Source organism: Cyphomyrmex costatus, unplaced genomic scaffold, assembly GCF_001594065.2.
Source record: "Cyphomyrmex costatus isolate MS0001 unplaced genomic scaffold, Ccosl1.0 scaffold112, whole genome shotgun sequence".
Classification (NCBI taxonomy): domain Eukaryota; kingdom Metazoa; phylum Arthropoda; class Insecta; order Hymenoptera; family Formicidae; genus Cyphomyrmex; species Cyphomyrmex costatus.
The window spans coordinates 2414939-2435027 of NW_017275086.1; the positions used below are offsets into that span (position 1 = coordinate 2414939).

A 20089-nucleotide genomic window follows, 5' to 3' on the forward strand; every position below is an offset into this window, starting at 1 on the left:
AGTACAAGTTTCTTAGCTATAAGAACAAATAGTAATTTACAAAATAATGAAGAAGAAAAAAGATTGTAGTTATGGATAAAGAAGAATATGGAATATACCATCAACTAGTATATACATATATAGTATATATATAGTATCATTTTATACGTCGAGAGAGAGAGAGAGAGAGAGAGAGAGAGAGAGAGTGTGTGCATACATTTCGTTATCAAACTTATTGTTAGTTCGATTATATCATTTAAAAGCCACATTCAAGGACTCCAAGCTAAACTGAAGAGAGTTACAAAATTATTATATAATAATACCAATATATTTCTCAAAATTATGTAAAGAATACACACCTGCAAAACTATCTGTAAACTATCTGCAAATCTGAAATGCAGCTTTTACAACACGCAATAAACGCTAATGACCAGTAACCACGTTATAATGTCTAAGCAGACTGTGAAGAAGTAATTTTAATGGCTGCCTCCCCCCCCCCTTAGAATGCAAGGCAAACTATATAAGATATCGTAGTATTCCAATTCCCACCTATTCCATAATATCACCTCTTTTCTTCAATTTCCGTACAAGAATCAATATTTTCAATATAAGAAAATTTCTTTATTGCCTCAAAAATACAGTTATTTCTAGAGAAATTATTTTATTTTAAAAAATATGTAAGTCATTAAATAATCAATTAAATTGTAATCAATTAAATTTATTTATTTTTCGAATAGTCTGATACGATAATGTATCTTTTCAAATATTACTTACTTTTTGTCATTTATTAAAAAAAAAAAAAATGCGCACAATAAATATGAGCATAACCTGATTTAAGTCGTAATCTCTACTATAGCCATTTAAATCGGATTTCCTCTCGACGCATCACACTACTCATCAACGTCGTCACGCGTTCGCGGTATCGTGATTATCTTTCATCGAAACGTCGCCTCCTATCTGTACGCCTTTAGTCGTCGCTATGAATACACGTGGCACGTGTTAAAGATAGCACGACACTAACGAAGCTGGATCGAATCGATGATCCGAAAACGTAATAATTTTTTAAAACAAACTCATGCCAAACAAATCTTTTCGTCTTTTATTAATTTGCCAAAATTAATCGATCATATTAAGATAGATAAGGCTCATCAATCTGCTCGATCACATTTTAGATTTTCAAACACACTGCCACTGCGATCAACTTTTGCAAGAACCAAACGATTTAGACGAGGCGATAAATGCGAATGCTACTTGGCAGTTTCGACGAGTGAAACTCAATGCGTTCGCTCGTGCTGGCTTAGCATTAATTTATCTGTACCGAGAAATGTCCATCATTACGTTACAAAAATCATGCTCGGCTACTGTTATTATAACCTAGATTTCTATGTCTCTATTAAATTTCTTATAAGCAAGACTAAGAAGATACGAAGAAAACAGTACGCAAAAATGACGTAAAACTTTTTATCTGTTTATATAATTTATCTGAAGCATTATCTTCTCTATAATCCCACTGGAGTATACTGTTGGTAAAATCAAAATATAATTATAATTTCATAATAAATTATAAAGACAGATATATAGGCGTAATTTAATCCAATTATATTTAAAGTTTAGAAAAATATAACAAGAGTAAATCATAAAGTAATTACGTATAACATTACTTTTTTGTATAATTTATATCGTTCGTGTATCTGAATACATAAATCCACCTAAGCATGTATTACGTGTAGTCTCTACAAAAAGTGACTGGAATTGGATACTCTCTCATAAAAAAATAAATGTTATATTACTATACATATACTTATAAAAACAGTCCAATAAAGTTAATATTTATGTTCAACAATAATTTTATAATTTAAATAAAAATTTTTTCATTTTTTATCTTAATTATTTTTTAAACATATTTATTTTTTATTGAAATAATTTTGATCCAGGGTTTAAATCGCCGCCAAACTTTTTGTAGGTATTTATTATTTTCAAACACACAATATAAAAAAAAAAGATCTATAATTTTTTCATAACTTACTATTTTGATGAAAAATACGTGTATACATCCTTAACAATCTTCGAGATATCCTTCTCGAGATGCAAAAATTACCCTGTTCAGTCACGGAAGAAGTTAACGTCGACACGATGCGAGAAGCGTCGAAACCCACCGCGTTATCTTTTATTTTTTATCTCGATCGTGCGCGAATGTTGCATCGCCCATACACCTTCCGCGAATCGATCGCCGGACTCTTTAGCGAGGATTGCCGCTCATGCAGAAAGACGTCGCATCTGATGGATCGTCATGTCGCAATTTGCAAAATCGTGCGACGAGGGGTCGAGCGAGGAAAAAACGTTAACGCGTCGCGTTACAATGGCGTGACGTTACGTAACTCGCCGAACTGCTGTATACCTCGAAATACCGATAATTAGGCACGCAATCGCCATCGATGACGAGTCCCTCGATTTTCCATAGTGATATCTATCTATCTGTGTTCGTAACATTCTTAAAAATTTTGCCGAGTGGCAATTTATTCGCTGGTTGCTGACTCAATTATTTATCGAGTAGCATGAACAGAAAAGGAACAATTTAAGCGAATAAATTGAGTTGCCATCAATAAATTTAATTTAAATCTGTATACAGTGCAGAAATAATTCAAATAACCAAAATACCAAATATTAATTGGCGCATATCCACAGCTTGCAGAGCAATTAATTAAGTATACAAAGTGTATCAATTATCGTCTAATTAAAAACACAAATAAAAGCTCATTCTATTTAAATTACACATATAAATAGAATTTTTTTTATTTACTCGATTTATTTTATTCTTCAGTTTATTCGCAAACGGATTAATTCAACGCTAATTAATTTGTCGGACGCGTCGACGAAACAATGAGACATAAAAGCTTCAAATGGCGATTGTCTGTGGAAGCCTTTCGATCGCGAGCGGCTATTCCTCGACCCTTAACCCGGGGAATCCCGAATTTCCCATAGCAACGTGACGGTGCACTCCATTACCCATGACCTCCGCACCCCGAGCGCACCTCCGCTGCGCTGCCTCTGTATCTGCGAATCAATGCAGCTCCGTCGCGTGCATCCCGGCATTCCCCGAAACGCGGCCGTAGGCTAATTGCAACGGAAATTACCGACGAAAGAAAATCGTGCGCGCGTCCACGTACGCCACGCCATTCGCCGCGTTCGTCGTCGTCGGAAGGGAGGTTCGCGTTCTCGAGTTTCACGAGCTAAATGCACCTCTCACAAGCTACACTGATCGATTCCGTGAAGTAAAAAATATATAGAGAAATTTAATGTGAAGTTATAAACTAACGCACTCTGTTAAAAATTTAAAAATTTATCCAAAGTAAAATTGATCACGGAGAATCCGGTTTCTGACAGCTCAAACGTAACTCACATTCCCTATTTATCAGAACTTGAATTTTGAATTGGAAAAATCATATTTGCGTATAGCTACGAATAAAGTAGAAAGTAAACGCCATTAATTGATATTCTCTTTGAACGCTTATTATTATGTTGAACATCGTAATAACGCCACAAACTACTTTCGTATTAGACGTATGAAGCTTGTTAGATATCTGAATCTAATATTAAATGCGACATTAAATAGATGAAGAAATAAATACCAACTCACATTTACAGTCTACCTTGAGTGTTAAATATTTCTGGTTTTCCAACCTTCGTTTGTGACGTTAAAAAATTCGTGCAGCTAGCGATAAATCGTGGGTAACTAAATAAAATTTTTAAACCCCAGCGAATAGAAAAGGTACCGCAGTGTGGCTAAATAAAATATATATATTCCAGAATGTACCGGCGAATGCAACGGGGTCGAGCAAGACGATAATCGAATTTGGACGATGATCAAATTCTCATCACGGATCGATCAAGATTTATTTCTTTGTGATGCAATATATCACGTATTTCTAACCAAAATAATTAATATATCTAAAAAGTACGAAAATTTGATATTTTTCTGAAAGCTTTATTGTATAATATTTTCTTACTTTCTCGTAATTTCTTAATAAAAAAAATCTGTATACTCTTAAATAACATTTTTTTAATAAATTAAAAAATCTGACATCGAGATAAATCGTTCATACCAAAACAATATCTTCAATAAAAATTTCGACTTCCGAAAATTTTTATTTAACATAAATGCTGTGAAAGAGAATATTTTTAAAAATCTCTGTGAAAATTCTGTTAAATGGAAGAAAGTCTCATACTGAGAGAAAAATATACTAAATTTCAATAAATATTTGTTAAAGTACCATTGCAGTTAAATATTTACTAAAGATAAACATATATTTTTGTTTGATACAAAAACCATTAATTTGATTTAATTATTAAATTTTTTATTTGACAAATATACCTATTTATTTCACAAAAATGTTATATTTATTAATATTATACAAACAATTATTTATTAAAATCTAGTAGGTATATTTTTGTTTCAGTATAGATATACAATTTTATATTACGAAACGTTGTTCTATATTAGAACAATTTGTATTTGTTTAAACGTTTATCTTTAAACAACGCGTATATATTTAAATGTCATTATGTATCACGTGAATTCAAATTGACGATAAAAACGTTGTTTAGATCACTGTGTTATATAAGACATACAAACAAAAAAATGATAAAAAGTTAATTACACAATGGACTTTATAAAGGAAAAAAATTCAATCTGTAATAGTGATTACATTAAAACATACATTAAAACGTTAGCATAGACAAGTACTAAATCGATATTCATTATTAACTCGTTCGAGGAAGAAGTACGCTCTCAAATATGGGGGTAAAATAGATTCACAAAAAGCGCCTCAAGCAGACAAAGTACGCTTTATCGACAGATGTCGAAGGATAAAATAAAGTCCAGACCGATTATCTTTCATTATGATTAAGATAAAAATATATTCTCGAATGAGTGCTGGAAACTAGTCCAAGACAAGACGTCTCGAAGTGACGATAAAATTATGTATTTATGAATAGATAAATACTGTAATTAATGATCAACTTTTGATTAATAATTAATGTAATACAATACCTACATAAAAATCTGTCAAGTCAACTTGCCAATGATAAAATATAAATGCCTCGAAAAAAAAGGCTTTTAATCTAATTGTAAGATAAATAATTATTTTTATTAAAATACAACTTTTATTAATCTCAATTTAGAAAATAAAAAATATATAAAATCAAAAGAATAGAATTATATATTTATTTACAAAATAAAAACTTTGCTAAGGTTAACATTTTTTAAAATAAACAGAGACAATCAAGATTTAGTACACACACAAATTTGAATTGTAAAACTAAAAATTTACAATAAATAATAATGTGATAGATTTTCAGTTTAAAATTTTAATAAATCTTTTACAAAATAAGAGAACGTCATTAAAAATAAAATTAATAAAAGATAACATATTTTTAATTAATTAATATATCTTTAAAGGGGCAATATATGCTAGATAAAGCAGAGATCTCTATAGTTTCCAGAATATAAGGACATGTCAACGTAAACGTAATGCTCCAAAAGAGGGAACTCGTGCGAACTGAACGAGTTAATTTTAGTTTAATCGACCGACTTGATACCATGCTCGCGTACGAGCGGCAATGCACGTACACGACGGTAAGCTATATACGAAGTGTATAGCTACCGAACGGACGCGTCCCGAGGACAAAACGCGCCTTCGACAATAAATATCGCGCAACCAACCAACAAAAATTACATTTGAAAGAATGTCAGTTGGCGAAGAACAGAAGAATATTACAATATATTATACTTTGATAAACGAGCGTGTGTATACCGATGCACTAAATTTTCAAGTCTTGCGTTTATGTAAGACGGAAAGCAGCTAATTACAAGTAGCCAATAAAGCATGCCGTATTATATTAACAGTATCAACGATATCTCGATGACCGAGAAGACTAAGAAAAAAAAAAATATCTCAGGAAAGGAGATATCGTGTCGTACGAGTATGATCGATATGCCAGAAGATATACACGACTGTCAAAGACAAATTGCATAGAGCGACTATACATGCGTCGGCGGGTTACGTGCATACGCGCACATCGACACAAGCCTCATTTCCCCCACCGTTCAATCTATTTCCGAGTTTTCCGACCCTTGGACAACGAGTGACGTCATCAACGCCCAGGATGCGAAATCCTTGACAAGCATAGCAGCTGGCCAAGGCCGATGCTTCAATGTGTCGAGTGCGGTAGCACGTTGAGGGAATTTCAGGAGTGGTTCTCTAATATCGATTGGAGCTCGACTGAGGATAGGGATATAACTGGGGATTTTGGATGAGCGAATTTATTCAAGACTTTGTGATCGCTTTATTATTTTGTTTCAAGTTTAGTGATTGATCAGATTTTGATAAAGGAAAATCGAGCTTGTTTTCAGAAAAGCTTTTAAAAAATCATTCCTGAAATGCATATAAAGTCTAAACTTAGTTTAATTAAACTATTAATTCTTTTAATTAAATCACTGTCATATTTTGGAATCAAAATTTGTTAATATTATTCTTTGATACGTTTTCTTCCATCATATATTTTGCAAAGTCATTGCGTGCTAATTATTCGTGTATGTTTTGTTTAATACACGCAAGATTATACAATATATTAAAATGTATAAATATATAAATATAGCAAAACAAATATCGAGATCAACAATATCTCTCATGTCATTTTAATTATCAAATTATCATTATTTATGATTTATATAACTTCTCTAAAAATCATTTTCCCCATTCAAAGATATTATAATTTATTAGCAATGCCCAAAAATATTTTCTTCCACGGAAGGAGTTTTTATTCTTTTCCAAATGGAAAACAACTAATTCAACCTATCAAAAAAAGAAAACACAATTTCCGTTGTCCTGTTTTGAATACATCTCTTTTTTATGCGCCTACGTAAAATCGAGATTACTTCTCAGATAGGACTTTACGTTATCTGTGAATTTAGATCATTCAATTTTTCTATCTGCACGCTTTCCCTCCAATCCGGGTGTGATCCATACGCACATCAGTCTCCGAGGGGGTGAGATAACCGGAGTTATGGCGTATAGATCATCGCGCTAAAATCGGATAAACGAGGATGCCAGCTGAGTTTCCAAAAAGAGCAGGAGAGACAGTGTCGCAATGCAGATCTCCCCCTTGTCGCGATAAAAATGAAAAAGTGTCGCGCGATCTTCGATTTTTCCCGAAATAATTCCGCCTCACGACTCCATCGTAGATCACCACAGACGCCGGTTGTTAAGACGTTACGCGAATAAGATTAACCTGGTATAGCGGGCTCCCGTCGCGATATCCGATAGTAGACAGCAACGGAACTTGCGAACACTTTACCTATCACTATGCAAAGATCACAAATATCTTTCTGTATACGTACCCGATAAAGTTATTATTGATTCATACACAAGTTTTATATATTATACTTTTAGTAAATAAAAGTTTTGTAAATAAAAATATTGAAATAAAAAATTAAATATTATTTAATGAGCGCCGTGTAAGCACTTGATGGCTAAAGTCGACGGTAGTATTGAAGAGATTAAAGAGGACATCTATCTCTACATGAGGATAAGATTAAGATGTATAGATGCCATTATATATAAAGCAATTTCATCATCACGACGTAAGAGAAAAAAAAAAGATAAAAATTGTTTAATCTATTATCTTTTATCTAGAAACAAATAATAAATCGAGACCGCAATATTTATCATTCATTTGTAGGTAAAAATTCATGTGTAAGTATCTACACTTTTTCGGGTCTACGAATTATTAAAATGAAGACACTTGAACTGATTAAAATTGATAATGTATTAAAAAAAAAAGCAAGTGATATCGTTTATTGATACGGACAAAATAAAAAGTATACCTATATATCATATATAAAAATAAATATATCTTTACGCGAGTATAAAAATCTAAAATATTTTGATATTTTTTAATGCATACGTAAGTTATTTTACATTATTATAAAATTTTGAAAAAATCGTGCTGTTCACACAACACAACACACACACACACACACATCAACAATAAAATACCATATAATGTATGTAAATCTTAATAAACTAAATCGTTTATTGAAAGATTTTGTTAAACTATCAAAATAATTATGATGCTCAAATTTGTTGCTAGAATGTTAAAACTTTTTGCAACATTGCCATCGACGTTTAATAATTATTCTACATAATTATTTTGATTGTCTAACAACAAAATTATTTTCAGATTTTACAGCTACTTAGATCTTATGGCTTTTTTTATTTCAGCAAAAAAAAAATCGTTCTCTCTTTTTCTGTGTTATAAAAAAACTTGAAAACCTTCTTGTATATTTCTGAACTAAAAATTATGCTGCACCATATATATTTAAAGGATTCTTTAACGCGAAACTTCATTTACCAATACACATTAATATCTATAATAGATTGGAGTCGTTTCAATGCTACTTCCGTGACGATATTAGCCGGCAATTTTCCTCCGTCAATTCGCGGCGATTTGCGTACGCGATCATGTAAGAGCGATTCTTGCGGGCGGTAAAGGACTCCTCATTACAGCCAGTAACGTCTAATTAGTCCGCTCCTCTAGAACACGGCAGTACACACGGTGAATTACGTCAGGCTTGTGCATTTTTCCGTCGCTTTTATTCGTGCGGCCGACAAGATGACGTCGGGATATCTCCGCGAGGCATTAAGCCGCGTGACTTGCGAATCTGCCGACAGATCTCGGCCCACTGCTCCCTTTTCGGCACGAACACTATATAGTGATTGGCGGCAAAGGTAATATCGCGACGCGAAAGAAGAAGCTCAATTTTGAACTCGTAGAGACGCACCAGTGAGCGACCGATTAAAAAATATCGTTAGGTAACTCAATCTTTTTGCCAAGTTACGAAGTTATTTTCGTCACGTATTTAGATATGAAGTAACATCCATATGTATAATGTATATTGGTACTATATAAAAAGTGCATCGTTTAAGAGTAATAAAAAAATTAATAAAGAAATTTCTTGAGATATTTTTTTAGATAAACGAGATTTTAGACCTTGTTCGAATATTCTATGTCGAACTGAAAATTCTTAAATCCATTCTACAATTACGTAATCGTAGTTGTAAATAATTGTAGTTGTAATTAATTATAGTCGAATATTCTCCTGATACTCGACTGTGAATTATTACAATTACAACAACCACTTACAACTACATTTACGCAATTATAGAATGGACTTTACAAATTGAAAATTACAAAGATTTTTGTAAAACTTAAAGATTCTCTCAAGAAGCTTTTGATATATTGAATTTTTAAGTCTTCGAGACAGCCGCAGTATATGAACCATGTAAAACCACGTTCTTAAAGGGCACTTCAAGATATTTGAATTCTTTTCCTACAATTTCGTCCACGTCCCTCACTAATAAAATTCTTGAACTTTATCGCCCGAGTTTTAAAATCCCGGAATTCTCAGAGTTCGAGTTACGTCCATCGTAAACGATGGTCCGTCTCGCACAATGGGGGAGCCAAACACAGTCCCGAGGTCGTGCTGCATCTCGATTTGCACCGACGCGGGCTAAAGTGCAACATGTGCTGGTTGCATAAATCGAGAGAGAGACGAGAGGAAGGGTTTGAGGTCGGTCGTTTGGAATTGCTCGATTAAGGCCATAGACTGCAGACCCCGCTATCAAAAGACTATCGTACGAGATATGTGCAGTGAAGTGCAGTGATGCATCGAGATTGCCGGCACGAGGATGCATTCGCCGAAGATCGATAGGAGGTTCAACGAATTTTCGCTAAATCCGCCAAAAACTTCGTATCGGAGTTTGCAAAATACTTCTAAGAAAGAGCCCCATCTATTTTTATGTTACTCGCGTAAGTTTCGGATAGATTACACTTATATGGTTATCGCAGTTTAAAAATAAAAAAAGAGTTCGCTGTAAAACGAAGAAATATTTTACCTTTTTTCACGTAATTTAAGAAATATAGGTAAAAATTAATAACTTATGTCTATTTTTATCAATGCAGATTAATTTTAATTTTGCGTCAACTTACTCTTTTTTAGTTCTAAGAATTAGAAAAAGATATGAAGTAAGTTGATCGAAATAAAGTTACTTTGCATTTTGGTAGAAATAGGATTGAAGTTTTTCCGAATCTACTAATTTCAGTAGACAATAAGGACACTTGCTAACTGCAACAGTGAATCGTCGCGAAAGGGAGAAATTTGTCGTTTCAAGAAGATCGATTAGGGCCACAGTTTGCAGACAATGTCAAGTAGCTATCAAAAGGCTATCGAGTGAAGTGAAGTGAAACGATGCACCGCGTGCGCGAGGAAAAAGTTTAATAGTTAATATTATAATTTGATCCGCGTATAAAACAATCGTTTTTTATTGGGGCGTTCATTCGCGCATAAATAATTGAATCATGTTGTGACTGATATCACATAATTACTTATAAAAAATTATGTAAAACTAATCAGCAGGTTCGATATATCTCTCTTCTCTATTATAAAATAATGAATTTCCTCTAAGGAATTTCATACAATCATATGTTTAATTAATTTCAATGTTTTGTTTCTATCTATTCATCATAAAATTAATGTCACAAATAAACTATCGCAAGTGTAATTAGTTTGATATGAAAAGAATAGAAAAAAGTTAATTTGTACTTCTAACTTTTTGATACATGCAAGAATAAAAAATTCTCATAAATTTTAATTCAATTAAACATTTGATTAAAATTGGTAATACGTCTTTATTTCTCATGGCTGGAAATTTGTCAGAGAAATGGAATCCTCAATACGATTACGGTGCAGTTGTATATGTGGAAGGGACAAAACGATTTTCAGGCAGGGCTGGCGATAATTGCGCGGCCCGAAGCGCAACAGTAAATCGTACAAATGGTGCAGAAGAGAAAGGTTTTGTCGTTGGAAATCGGTCGATTAAGGCCATAGACTGCAGGCACTGCCAATCAGCTATCAAAAAGCTATCGAGCGTGTGAAATGAAGTGCAGCGATGCGCCGCGGATATGACAAACCGACGTGGAAGTTAGTCAGGGAGATAAAACGGATATTAACTAATTTCGCTGTAAATCTGTGCAAACGCTCAGATTCTATTTTTTTGATGGTCAAAAGAGAGTACATGGAAACGATTTTACTGAAATACCTGAAAAATTTAGATTTGAAAATAATTTTGTTAGATTATCAAAATAATTATGCAAAAAGTTCAAGCATGATGAGCAGAACTGCAAGTTTTGACATTCGAGCAATCAACTTGAGCATTATAATTATTTCGATAATCTAACAAAATTATTTGTAGATCTGCATTTATATTGAGAAAAAAATTATTTGAGACTTAATTTAGTTATATTTATCTTTTTCATTAAAAAACGTATGTATTTAAATTAAATATAACATGTATGACTTGAATACATACATTTTCCATTGAAAGAAATAAAGACAAACTAAATTAATTTAGTTAAATAAACAATTTATGTAGGTAAATTTTAGATGCTTTAACAAAATCGTTTTCTTCCGTGTACATATAAAGTAATAAGCATACAAAGATACTTAAAAGTTGAAGAGTACATTAAAACAAGTAAAAATCATGTTTTAAACATGTTTAAAATATGTTTTTTTATAATGCTGTTTAAAACATATATAAAAACATTAAAAACATGTTTCAAAAAGAAAACACAATATTTTATTCTTAAAAAAGAAAAAAAACATTATCTCTTATCAATTCTGCATTAAGAGTCTAATAATATACTAAAAATTTGTTTACATTTTACAGATTATTTGTGCCTACAATATGTGAGACATAAATGTAATCTATAAAAAAGAATTCATATTCCATGAATGATATTCAATAAAAAAACTTTTTTTATAATATAGTTTTCAAGCTGAACTCTCAAATATTTTTATAACGTGGTTTTTTTTATGAAGTAGAAAGTCAAAAGAGCAAAACAAAACTTTTACAGACAAATAATTTTCAAAAGTAAATTTCCATAAAGGTATATAAATATAATAAAAATATTGAAATTTTAAATAGAAAGAGAGAATACACTTTTTAGTATCAAATAATTTAATAGAAAAGTCTTCTTAAATTAAAATAAATTATAGACCTTCATAAAATACATGAGATAGTCGTTCGGTATAAGAGTGATAGATTTTCACTGTCACTTGATAATGAATAATGATCAAAGAGCGCAATCCGATATCTCCACATAAGATGCAATGATAGACTATATATTGTTGCACGTAATCTATTGCATGCAAACGGAGAAATGTAGCGTGACCGATACATCAGAGACAACAGCGTGAAGGATTAAGGTTTACGAGTGCAGGTATCGGCTTTACTACGCGGTAGAGAACTACGCCACTACGCCTAGTCGCAAATAATTGATTGAAATCATCCTTGAAGTCAATGAACAGTGGCACCATTTTTAGCCGTCGAGTAGCGAACTTAGATCGTGCTGTTTGACCCAATATTCGTCGCGTGGTGTTCCGTTGACCGATCGATCACTATCATAGACACAAGCGAGCGGACAAACATCTTCCTGCACGCTACAATCCCGATTGTCATACGGTAAAAATATAATTCATATCGCGATGTGTAAATATGATTTTGTCGATAACTCATTTAATTGAAATATAAATATGCTTCTCTGAATCGATATGTCAATATTAAAGTATAATTCAAGATGATTTAATTTTTCCTTGTTTAACTATCTGATGTCGCAAAAAAAAATATTTTCAAACAAAATTTGATGTATACATTGGCCCCTTTTTTAAATAAAAATATAACTAATTGTAAGACAAATGAATTTTAATTTTAGATTAGAGAAAAAATTTTATAGTAATTGTAAATTATAAATATAAAGCTAATTAAAAAACCAATCCAAGTTGATTAAAAAATATAGCTCGTTTACGCTGAAACGCAATGAGAAAGTCTTGTAGCAAGTCAAGAACACGACTTTCGTGGCGGTCAACAGCCGTAGTTGTTGCGACATACGCCATTTTCACCTGCGCCGCTGCACATGCACCCTAACAATGCATCAACCGCCGACACGAATTTTCCCCGAGAGATTGACTCGTTTACTAATATTTTTACTTTTATTTAGCGCATCTGCGCTAAAAGAGACCATTTTAACATAATAATAGACTACTAAATATAAAAATATAATTAAACAATCATATTTAGCGTCAAATAAATCGCGAAAATGTGAATGACAGAATTTATGTATAAATCAAAAATAACAATAATCAAATAAACTATCACATTCTAATTCGCAGACTATTGAAGTTCTGATTACCGAGAGACTTCTTTTGAACGAATTATTTCTTAAACTCTCAAAGAATTCTATTTGATGTATGCTGTTTTAATGTTTCCGATCTTATTATCTTATTATCGATTTAAAAAAAATTAAAGACAGAGCATGTGCATTCAATTAATATTTTTTTTATCATATGTACTATCTTACTTCATATCTGATTTATGCTTGAAATAGAAAGACTCAGCAGATGGCTGAAGTTCTTATTAAGAATAGAAATTTAAATAACAATATATGTATAATAATATATAAATATAACACATATAAACAGGTGCAATGATATACCGAAGTCACCATGATGCGATACGCAAATTAAACGTTCGTCAATGTCGAACGTGGTGAACGCAAAGAGCATCGGGACGAGAAGAGGCAACCAGATTTCAATGTTGAAAGGCTGAGAAGTGGGAAAACTCGCGACTTGCTCAGCCGGAAATCGCGGAAAATCGAAAGAGAGGAGGGAACCATGAGGGGGATCCGGGGAGGGAAAATGCGAGGCGCTTGCGCGACGGCTCGTTTCCATGGCTTCGTAACGTTTCACGTAGCAACGCGAGGACTTTTGACCCCGTTCGATTGTCCTTCGAAACAGCTTCGTGCGCCGAGGAAGCGAAGCGCATCGCGGACCCACGATATTTCTTTTTTCAACCTTATTGCCAGCAACTGACGGAGTTGTCGATGCATCGCGATGCGCCCTCGGCTGCATGAACCGCGAACCGTCACGAGAATAACAAATTCCACAAGAGAGAAATATTTTTTAATTACCCTCGAATCGATTGTGACAGAAGCTAAGCAAACAAGACAATAATTTGCCAATAAGCATAATAAGTATATATTGATATTTTGTAATTAAACTGATTAATTTCTAAGATCTTGAATTTCAGGGAAAAAGAAAACCAAAACACTTAGAGAAAATAATATAGCAACTACTGCAAAAATAATAACTATATAAATTTTGTATGTAGAATTTATGAACATAGTTAAATAAACTAATGTATCATACATAACTGAAGAAACTATTTTATAGTTGCAATTTTTATAATTGCTACACTGTCTTTTTCTCAGAGTAAACGACAACAACCAACTTTTCAATCAATTTAAGATTTCACTTTTTATCATTCACCAGTTATTAACTGTATCACCAAAAACTAGAGAGAACTGCGGAAATAATTCAATATTAAAGTATATATATATATATATATTTACACAGACATTCCTTATAAAAAATTTATATTGCGGATAATTTACGCGCGTTCAGAAATATAATCACAAAAATTTACATTTGTAGAAACCAAAAATCCGGCAAATACGTATAATTCGCGAGTGGTAAAATATACGTACGTACGCACGGTGCCACGCAGTTTTGTCTCCACTCGCAATTTTTCCGACTCGTCCCACGTTTTAATGCACTTATGGGATTTATCCCAGAACACGCAATAAATTCTTCTCTCCGTCCTCCCCGCCGCGCCGCGCCGTTTCGTATCTCTCGCGCGCGTTTATTCCGCGAAGGTATTCCGTTGACACCGGTCGGAGATTTATGCCGAAGCAGCTGATCGCAATTTGGCAAGAAGCGTGCCCCCACGAACACGTTTGTACACTGAAGCGTGAAAATTAACGGGATGTATACGCGCGAAGGCGAACGCGACCAATTAAATTCTCCTGAACGTTTCGGGCACTCGTCGTGTAAACGCTACGGCGGCATTTAATTATTCGATCAATTAATATTTTATCTCGTACGATTTCCGTCTTACCAGAACAGAGTAAATGTATTATCGGGTACATTACAGAAGACAGTTGTCAAAATAAAAAAAGAGGAAAAAAAATGGAAAGACGCGACTCCGTCTGTGCATCACGAAAACGTAACTTTGTATATCTTTAAGATCCGATTTTATCCTCTATATTGAGAGAATTGACTAAATTAATTATTTCTATTATTTCTATATCATCAATAACTGTGTTGCAGATTTTGACATCAAAGAGTTTCAATACGATTTCATAATTTCTTGATAATTCAATTTATCTCGATAATAGCTTCTAACAATCTTTTCGCGTTCAATTTTTGCTTTCAATTCAGCATAAACACAAACATTTCATAAAAGTATAGAGCCAAGTGTAAAGACAGGGACTGTCGTATCTATAATTTCTGACGATGTTTACTTACTGTTAGATTCTTTACGTCGAAGTATACCAAAGCTACCGTTCGTGACTATTACGTATTCCGAAAAAACAGATTGAATTTCGCAGCGTTCGATAAGCAGCTCAGCAATTCGTCGTTTGATGCAAATGCGAATTGCTGTCGCGTGGGCGTACGAATGCGTCTCGCTCGCTCGCTCGCCAGCTCTGCAGCTTGCCCATTCGCGGCTTCATAATCGAACGCGCCGATTTTCAAGGATTACCAAGTGCCAGCGCTATATTCCTTCGCGAGCGAAACGGCCGCGCTCGCACACGTTATTACTCCCAGGGAGAGTGAAACACCTCGACCGTGTAAAGCCGCCGTCGCACACGCGCGAAGTTACGTCGAGCGTGTACGACAATTTTTGCAGCAAGAACAAGCAAAGCTGAAGCACAATTAACCCTTGGCGCTCCCGAAAACCGGATCGCGCTGGTTTTCGTAGTATTTTTAGATATAGCTCTACCTAGACTTGTTGCCGTAAATTAATTTTGGAAAAACATCAATGCAAGGTTTCGATATGTCGTACATAAGATTTAAGACTCGAGAATCGAACTGTCATGTATTGTTAAACAATACGCCGTTTATTATTACATTCAGAAAAGAATGAAATAATGATCGCGGTACAGAAAGAAAAATAGAGAAAAGTTTTGATATTTATGACTACAATTGAATGGTAAAATATTATGGCTAGAAACTCCATTTTTATAATATCAATTCTTATTGGACTGCTAAATTTCAAACCGAATGAGACAAGCCACAGCGGTCTAAGTTGGATCACGGGTGCTTCTAAATAATTGTGTGTAAATTTATATACTACGAATGTAATTCTTCGATTGCGCGCCGAAATTTTTTCAGACTTGAAACGTAACATTAATAAACTACCGCAGTAATATCACGAAAATCCATTTTTATAGTTATTATTACTATAATGTTGTTGGTAATAATTATATTTATGATTTTTATATTCCAAAAAACATATATACAGTTGTTTCCAAAAACGATTATAAATTTTACAGTTTTACGTTTTCGGGAATAATATATTTTTTTTAATATATAAATCTACACGTATAATTACTAATATTACAGCAGTAATAATTATAAAAATAAAGCTTCCAATCAAAATTTTAGAATGCATTTATAGTCGCAAATACGAAAAACTTTCCTCTCAATATAGAAATTTGCATTAACGTGATTCTCCAGACTTTTAGTCGAGATCGTCTTCACTTCATAAAATCTTCCTTTAAAATCTTAATTATTTATGTCAAGAGGTAGGAATAAGACGGAATAAAAAATGATGATATTCGAGATTCTCTCTAAAGAAAATTCTAAATTAGTCGCGGGATCTGTCGTTAAAATTTAATGTAATGAGAAAATGTGGAACAGTCGAAATTCTGTAGCAATTTACGAGATTACGCGACAGATAATGTAATGATGGCAATGTGGTCAATTAGACGGAGATCCGAATTAGATGGAGCCATCATTAGATTCGCCAGTGATATCGGGGCAATATAATCAGCCGGATAATCGATCGTTACGTAGCGGATCGAGCATGTTACTTGATCTAATTAATTACAACGCGAGTTCGCTATACGTAGAAGGCAGCATGTCAAGCAAGACTGTCGTACAAAAATTCATGATAAGAGAATAATGCGGATAAGAGAACGTTCTTGACCAAAACTAGAGGTAAATGCGTTTATTTTAAGACCAAAGTATCGAGCAAATGCATACATAATATTCCGCGTACTATGTAAGTGATGTTTTACATTTTATCGCGAAGTATTTTCTCCGTATCTCGCAATGCACTTGCAAATGACTTCTGTCATCGATTGGATCATGACAGGCACCAATAATCTGACCGTACGAGTTAGATTCGTGATGTATGACTCACTAAAATTGATTTTATATCGTACGAATAAATGCTATTATATATCAGCAGCATGCGAGCAAAAATGATCAATGCATCGCTTTAAAGAAAGAGATATTCCTTATTTTCACTCATCTCGCGAGAAAAGTGACAAACACAATTTTTCGAGTCCTGTATTATATATGCGGATTATATTTTAAATAGAAAAAAATTAAAAACAAGTAACACGAAATACGGATAGCATTTTTAAGGGTTTAACATAATAACCATAATAAAGTTAATATCTACATCATTTCTTCAATTGAAACTTGGAACAAGCAATTTACTATGTTTAATACTTAATAAGTCAATTTTTTATTATACGCAATTTTTTATCATAAATTTTTTACTTATGTCACCTTATTCAAATTCATGCTTCTCGAAATATTCATGATTATAAACAAATAAAAGCAAAAATATTTCATTTAACTCATTTATACTCGTTTCTACCTAATGTAGATTAATTAACTTTAATCTCAATTCAACTCACTCTTCATTTTTTTCTAATCTTAAAAATTAGAAAGAGAGAGAGTGAGAGATATGAAGAATAAGTTGAACCCAGATTAAAGTTAATCTATGTTAGAGGAAGTAGGTATTAATAAATAATGAAGAAAATGGAATGTAAAATATGCGGCAAATTGTCCAAATTATAACAAATGTGTGTAAAGCATAAAAATAAAATCTGCACGCGAGCGCATTCGCCGAATAATAAATTAAAGTTGTACTTCCAATTATCGTTTTCCATAATCCAATAATATCGATGCGTTGCGAGAAATATTTTGATACGTATAACCATTCATTTTATTGATATGTGACTAATAAAAACTTTCTAACATTTTTATTTAAAAATTGTATTGTGTCCTGATCAAAATTTGATTAAAATATGACCAAATTTTTATTAGAATAACACAACTTTTTAATAAAACAGTAAGAGTTTTTTTGTTAGTTACATAATATGAACAAAATAAATGGTTATACGTACTAAAACATTTCTCTCAATGAAAAAATATTATCGTATTGTAAAATTTTATAAAATACCGTAATATTGTAATCGTAAAACATTAAACCCTGACATACAGAAAAATATTATTTTATTGTTAAGTGATCACTCATGTTACTTTCTTTCTTTTAAATAATGATCATATCTTTAACAAAGAATATTTTCTTAATAAGTAGTAATTTTAAAATATAGCCATTACAAAGTTTTAAGAAACTTATATGTTATATTCAAAATACAAGAATTTATTTCTTTTTAAAGAATATTAAGTATAAAATTAGACGAATAAACTTCCTTACATAATAAGAAATCGGATTTGTTTTAATTTAATCATCTTGATTAAAGTATTGAACTTGCTAGGATTCAGAATGTATTTTGAATAAATTTTATACTCTTGTAATGAACTTATGATTCATAAATATATAAACTTGTAAAATATATGTAGTATACTTAAACCAAGTGTAATTAGTATTTGCGCACAGTATGTATTTTTCTAAATATATACACTGTAATATTTTAGAAGGAAATTGAAATAATAAGAATATCATATATATATATATATATAATATATATATATATATATATATATATATATATAATAGTACTCTTCTTAAAAATGTTATTAATTGCCACAGAAACAAAATATTGGCAAAATATAAATAAAATTACGTAGATTATAGAATTGCTCTTTAACGTACTACATCCTGTGTGTCTCCATGTATTCACATTTTAACTCTTTCTGTGCATTATTCTATATGGAAAACTTTACATTACAGTTATCGTTATGTAGTTTAAGAAATCATATGACTTTAATTTTCCAACCGCAACGTCGCAATAGTTAATCCTGGATTAAAAGTCTGAACGATACCTACGGGCCAAGTCGGATAGTGTTGCTCCGATTAGATACGGTCCTGGCTCATACGATGTCGCGGAGAGGGATTGGCGGGACCAGAGAGGCCGCGGAGTTTCGGGAGAGAAACCGGCGCGGTGGTGGTAGCGGGGACAGCGAAGGTGAAGGGGGACGCGATAGCATGCCGCTCTTGAAATCGCCGGCGTGTTACTATGCTACGGTGCCGCCCTCGACGGTGATCCACGCGAGGATCGATAATCAACACATACTAATCTCGGCGAATGGGATATTGCCGCGATTTAACGGATGTTCACTCGGATGTACACCCGAATCCCGGAAGTATCGGGATGTTACGTATTCTTGGACGTACACAACAAAGATAGTATTATTGCAGGATAGATGACGCGAAAATGATGAATATATTTCTCCCTTAATCGGAGAGAGAGGTTTAATTAAATTTATTTTATTTTATTTTTCCTCTTAACATAACAACTCCTATCTAGCGTTTTTCATCTTCTGCGTTAATGCGAAAATATCTCCCATAGAATCCTCCCAAAATTAAAAAATAAAAGAGAATTTTTTATTAAGTTTTCAAACAATAGCAGGGGATGCATATTTGTTTATAATATTAATCGATGATATAAATTGACAATATAATAGAATCTTTCAAAAAATAGATCAAAAAAGGAATCTGTTTCAAATTATATATGTTGTATATACATACATATATGTATATATATAGTATATGTGTTATATATATTTATTATGTATTGATAAAAATTGTATCCTCAATTCATGTCGTTGATGACACTAATTGTAAGATATATACTTGTATAACTACAAAGATATGTTAAATACTTACAAATT

The 20089-nt window shown here is 32.6% G+C and overlaps 1 protein-coding gene across 1 annotated transcript in view; it reads right to left on the reverse strand.

Moving 5' to 3' along the window:
- Pi3K21B (phosphatidylinositol 3-kinase regulatory subunit alpha) overlaps positions 1–20089 on the reverse strand; it is a 62134-nt gene that overhangs the window by 41002 nt on the left and 1043 nt on the right. The gene's annotated exons all lie outside the window — the stretch shown is intronic.